The following is a 6651-nucleotide window of genomic DNA, read 5'->3' as shown; positions in this document are numbered from 1 at the left end:
ATGCATACATATATAAGTATCCTTTTTTATTTATGTTATAGAAATACTGAACACATGGGTTACAGTTCCACAAATAAAGCAATGAGTACATTTCCTATTAAACATTATTACCTCCTCCTTTTTTTTCCTCTACCATCCCTTCCTTCCACAACTCCCCTCTCCCAAAGTTGTAAAGTTCTTTTTCAACATCGTGTATTGTACATTTCATTGGTGCAATGGTTCAACCTGTGTCCTTATTTAAGCATTTTGTTATTCTCTTTCTTTCCCCAAATTAGAAAATATTTACAGAAGATTCAGGGTACTGGAATCAAATACAATGAAAACCAGAATATACTATGGGGAAGTATATACAAAAGAAACAAAACAATCACATACTTTGTGGGGAACACAGGCAGCAAAGATGTCCCTGAGAGGAAGTTGAGTGGGCAGAGCCAAAATTGTTTACTTTCACTGTGCAAACAACTCATGGAAGCTTAGGTGCATGATAATGTATGGCTTTTACAGTGATTGGTTGGTTCCATTTCCTCCCTTCCCACACAGTCTTTTGCTTTAAAAAGGGCATGCTCCATGTTAATAAACGAGTTCCCGCTTGACTTGACTCCCCGCTGCATCTGATTGTCTCCCAGGCTAAGGGAGGCTGGGGAATGGGTGAGTGGCCACACTTATCTTTCCTTGCACCCTTTCTGTCTTTCGTGGGATAGATGAAGATTCAACATCTGGTGCCGGGGCACTAAAGGAAAAGATAATGGAATGAAAAGATAATGTCCAAGTCTAAGCGGTTTCTCAGGGTAAGTGAAACCCTTAGTATGGGTAATGCTATTTTACAGAAGAAGGAGGACGAGGCAACATTAGGCCTAGAGGGTGTAAAGGAGGAATTAGAAAGTGAAAAATAAAATAAAGAACAGAGCCAGCCAAAATACAAGCGTGATGGCTGAGGATGGATTTGGGAGGCTTGGCTCATGTTGCAGTTGCTGACAAGGACTGTCATTGAGTTGGGTTTTCTACAGGCCATGGGGTGCCTGGCTGGGCAGGAGTGGCTTCTGGGGCCTGCTCTGGAGGAGGGCCCATGGGCCACCCTTCCACCACCAGGTCCCTATTTCTTGTGTGCCGGGGGTGGAGGAGCAACAGCCTGGCTGGTGGGCTGGAGACTCCCACAGGGATCCTGTCTTTCTGGGGTTGCAGAGCAAGCCCTGGCCTGGGGTTCTGAAGCTCCCACCCGGATGCTCAGAGAGGGGCTTGCGAGGGTGCACGCAGCCTGAGGTTGGTCTAGCCAGCCCAACCTCCATTTCCAGGGAAGCCACGGAGTTTGCTGGGAGCAGGAGGTGCTCCCAGCTCCCACTGGTTGTCCTCAGAGGACAGGTCCTCAAGGGCCCAAGAGCCTTTGGGGGAATTATTATTACTATTATTTTTTTCGGGGTTGGCGTCGGTATCGATCCTGCCCCTCACCCATGCCCACTTTGGACGTAGGTGATCAGGGGTGGGTGGGGGTGCTTACAGATGGGTTCATGTGCTCTCCCGGCTGGTGCTGGGCGGGGGGAAGGGATCCGTTTTGTACAACGAAGGGGAGCCACAGTGGGTGGGGAAGTGGAGCTCACGTCGGGTATGCTGTGCCTCCCTCCTTGGGGCTGCTGGTGGGGTGTGGGGCCAGGCATGATGGCAGCACGAGGACTCAGCCCATCTGTGCCTCTCAGCCCATCTGTGCTCTCATCAAGAACAGCATCCACTAACCCGGCTCAGGTTCTCCAAGTGAGCCGGGGCTGATGGGTGGGGCGCTGGGTGCAGGGGCATGTGTCGTGTTCCATGCCTGTGTACCTGTCCGGGGCTGCAGCTGCCCTTCAGTCCTCAGGGGCAACATCACGGACAGGTGCGGAGACTACCTGAAGCACTGCACGTTTGAGCGGGACTGGGACCCGGACTGCCCCTTCTTTAGGCTGGACTTTATTGTAGACCAGGCCGGGGAGAATTTCTTCGAGCACAGGGCCGGTGGTGGGGCTGGGCTGGGTCTTCCCACCATGAATGGCTCATTAGCTCACTCTACCTAAACTTCTCTTCCAAAATGGTTCCTTATCCCTCTCACTGGGTTTATGGACACTCTCTTAGCTCTACTCCTCATGTTCCTCCTCTACAAAACACACAACACATTTATAACCCTCTTTTTCAAATTCCTAAAGCTCCAGTAGGTGTCCCATCTTGGATGGATTATTCTATTTTGTAACCATTATCGGCACCTCGGATATAACTGGTTACTCCAGTGGACTTCAAGCTCTAATACAAGCGAGACCAAACTAAAAATTATTTTCTCTTCTGTACAGTGACACCTCTAAACAAAAACAGTGATTGACCAAACAGGGAGTGTTCAAGGCTGAATATAAGATAAAACAGACATTGGGAGGAGGTTATGATTTATCCCGGTTTCATGTTTATAGAAGAGTATAGGTAGTCTTCAAATGACTTGTAACATCTGCATTACCTAAAAACTCACTAAGGATCTATTTAGTCAGATATTTGGGCATGGGTTCTAGTGGTGAACACAAACAACACAAAGTCCTCCAAAGATTTCTGATTACATGTAAATGTGTACTTTGAACCAGTGAGTCTGCCATTCACCAAACAGGCAGGGCAGAGGAAGCACAGTCCACATTGAACTGAGCCATCTCACTTCTTACTAAAAACTATGTTTAAGCTATTGGTTCATACGTGAAATTCTAGCTACTCAGAAGGCTGAGATCTGAGAATTAAAGTTTAAATCCAGCCAAGGCAGGAAATATATTTTTGTCTCTATAGGTACCTACTCAGGAGCATGCTGGGCCACAATACATACAGGAAAAAGAACCAAACATTCACAAGCACATTTTCTTCAAGGCTTTGCCACCTTGGGTCTACCAGCACAAGTTAAAACCGATAATGGACCCTGTTCTGTTAGTAAAACAATGTCAGAGTTTTTTTTTTTTTTAACAAATGGCACATTAATCATACTGCAGGATTTCCCTATAATTCCCAAGGCCAAGAAATTATAGCGAGAAATCACCAATGTATTAAGGAGTAATTATTAAAACAAAAAGGGAGAGTTAGCCTCCATATACAGTTCTTGTAACATATTTAAAGGCAAATATCATCTATAATTCCATAGTTGCAAAGATTGTTTGATACAGTCAAAATGAGTACAGATACAATCTATTTCAATAGGTACAATGTAGTTCAACAGGTACAATCTAATTCAATAACAAACAACGATGAATCAAGGGTCTAAGAAAGTCAAAGGAGACAGCAGACCAAAAATTTATAGGTGTAGGGAGAATTGTGAGAAAATAAGATAAGAGGAATGTGGGGAGAGAAAAGGAGTGAGGGATTCAATAGAGAAAATTATATAAGTAGAGAAAGAAAGTGGAAACATGACAAAATACAAACTCTAAAAAAATAAAACTAAGGGTTTGTGAATTGTGATACCTGAATTAAGTGTCCACACAATGATGGATAAGACCTAATAATCAAAGATGTGTATATATATGGGGATGAATAGAAAAAAAACATTAAGTCATACAAAAATAAACCAAAAAGAGCAAAAGTTTTTTTGGAGGGGTCCAGTCGTGGGGCTTCAACTCTGGGCCTGGGCACTGTCCCTCAGATCTTCAGCTCAAGGCTAGCGCTCTACCACTTGAGCCACAGCACCAATTCCAGCTTTTTTCTTTTTGCTTATGTTGAGGAATCGAACCCAGGGCTTCAGACATTCAAGGCAAGTGCTCTACCACTGAGCCACCTTCCCAGCACCAGTAAAAGTAATTTTTACAATGCCACAAAACTTAAATAAAAATGAGGAAAAGAAAAAAATTGGAAAAAAATATTTCTTTGGGTGGAAAACAGTTATTTGATTTTTGGGGGGGTTGGGGTGCATCTTGTGTCTCGTGTCCACACCATTGTCTTAGTGGAGTCTCTGGTATCCTTGTGGTACTTAGTTTTCCTGTGGCTCGAAATGTTTCTTAAATCACTTTGAGCCAGCAAGAAAAAACTCTGTCTTACTAGCCTCCTTCCAGGCTAGTCCAGTGAGAGGAAAATCAGCTTGAGTGTCACAAAAGAGGGAGCTGGCTGTTTCCTCTATCTTAGAATTGGTGTGATGGGGCTAAGTTATAGGTAGATTTGAGACCTTTCAGTAATTAGTAGCTTTTTCCTGAGGGTCTAATTTCTGAGACACTCCCACAATTCAGACTGGAGTCATTCTCAAGATTTTTGTTTACTGAGTTTCAATTGTATTTTTTAACCCCTTCTGCCACTGGGTCTGCTGCCTATGATTCAGTGGAGAATGGTAGCCTGTGGATTTGTTTATCCAGTAAAGAAAGGCATTCCTCCTCGGGCTGAGCTTTCTCTGTCTGGAAAGAGAAACTTTCTCCTGGGTGGAGCTGAGCCCAGCAGTTGAAATTTATTTGATCTGTGGAATGGCTTCTATTGTCTTCTCACAAGAGTGAGTTTTTAAGGAAAAGTTGCTCTTTGCATGCCTTTGTTAGGATCAAAGTTGGAGGTCTTTTCCACTGGTGGGTGAGGAACTACTTTCCCAATGAAAAGGATTGAAGTTCTCTTGGGCGCAAACTCATCTTTCCCTCGGTATCCGGAATGTATTCAGTCTGCTACTGTCTGTGTTCAGTAGGCTGAAGATTTCCCCTATTTGTTGGTTCTTACTGGTGCTGAGTGGAATCCACTTCCAGAACTTCTGTCCCCTTAGTTCCGGGCCCTCTCTGTTGGTATGGTGACCATGGTAGCAGCTGCCACTGCTTTCACAACACCAGCAAGTCTGAAATTTCAGCACCTGGATTTGTCCTCTCAGGCCAAACTCTCTGAACTAAGATGGCACTTGGTGTGAATTTCTATACTTTGTCTTTTTATTAGAACAGTAACACTGGTTTCTATGAAAGACCTTGTTTAGCTCCCACCTAACATTCCAAAATCTTCCTCTGGAACTCTAATTTCATTTTTGTCCTCAGTTTCCAACCAAAAGTACATTTGACAGAATAAAATTTTTGTGAATATGTCATTCTAGATATCAATACACATTAGGGGCATATTAATTTTTTTTTCAGTTTAACTGCTTTTCCCTTTTGTTGGTGAATCAATGGAATCTCAGCCTGATGCAGAAAACTGGTGAAAGTATTTTAACAGATTGTGTTTGATTTAGCATTCTGGAAATAGTACAGGCTAATATCCAACAACATATATTTGTCAGCTCTTACATACTACTTACATTTGCGGTACATATATTCACCTTTGAGAACTTAAAGGTAGGAAATAAATCTCAATGCAAAAATTTTTATATATGATAAAGCTACCTTTACCATATACAGAGTAATCATACATTTGGTGCAATGATCAATTTTGTGTTGATTGCTTGGAAAGGAAAATCGAATAAGGCTGAACACAGGAGACACAAATAGGAGTTTTGAACGCTACTAAATGAGTTAGTTATACTACAAGGGTTAAAACTTGCCTCAAGAAATACATTCAATAGATCCTGCCGAGGCATGGTTACTTCACATAAAATTACTAAGTGCACAAATACTCCCAACAAGCAAGTTTCTTGAAGATTGGAAGATCATTAATTTTGACCTATTTTCATGTGTTTTGGTATCATTTCTTTCTTGTATTTTGGATGAATAATATTGAAGACATGAAATTTCATTCAAATACATTTGGTTCAAACTGACTAAAGGACACAAACATTGTTTGACTGATTGATTGTAGTTTGAGATAGTGAATTCTACAATATAAAAAGTGGCATGGATTTGAATCTAAGCACCTATAGTAATAGTTCAAATTCTCCTTCCAAACAGTTTTGTTGTGCTTAATTTCAGGTTAGAGTTATGTGGACCAATAATTTCAGATTTCCACTTCCTTAGTAATGAAAGTTTCAAGAAGGAATGGAAATTTCTTATTGGATATTAACATAATATGCCAACAAACAAAATACATAAATATGAAAAACAAAGGGAGTCAAGGAAGGCTCTGTAACTCTCTATTTCTTTCACACAACGATGGGAACCAAAAATATTCGACATTGTTTTGTTGAAGAACAATGCAATGATAGATTTTGAAAAATGCTTTTTCATGACAATTTTAGAATTATGTTTTTGTTTATTCTTTCTAACTTTAGTCAAAGATAAATTACAATCTTCTAATACACAATTAGGATAAATGCTAAGACTTTATTACCTGCATATTTTAAAATTATTCATGGGGCATAAACACATCCTTCCCAAGTCATACTAATTTTAGCAATTGCTTTACAAGTAAATGCAATAATTAATTAATACTTATTTTTCCCACAAAGTTTTTATTGCTCATAAATAGCAGTGTTATCCATATCTTTCTGAATATGTAATTGATTTTAGCCTGTATTGCACATTAATAAATAATACACTGTAGTCACTGCAGCTGTTAATTTTACTGTTATTTCAAGTATATTTTATGAAGATTTAAGTTGTGTAAACAAGATGGAGGACTATACTTAGAATATGTATTAAACATGTGAATTCAGTAGGTGATCACCAATATGGTTGTTTTGAAATCAGATTAATTCTGATTATGTGCATATTAGACAACGGTATTTTTCCTATTGAGCTCTATAATATATTGGGTGCAATCTTTGCAGAAATATTTGAACATGAG

Source organism: Dipodomys merriami, unplaced genomic scaffold, assembly GCF_024711535.1.
Source record: "Dipodomys merriami isolate MVZ:Mamm:240054 unplaced genomic scaffold, mDipMer1.0.p SCAF_18, whole genome shotgun sequence".
In the NCBI taxonomy this organism is placed as follows: domain Eukaryota; kingdom Metazoa; phylum Chordata; class Mammalia; order Rodentia; family Heteromyidae; genus Dipodomys; species Dipodomys merriami.
Note: the sequence above shows the minus strand (reverse complement) of the source record.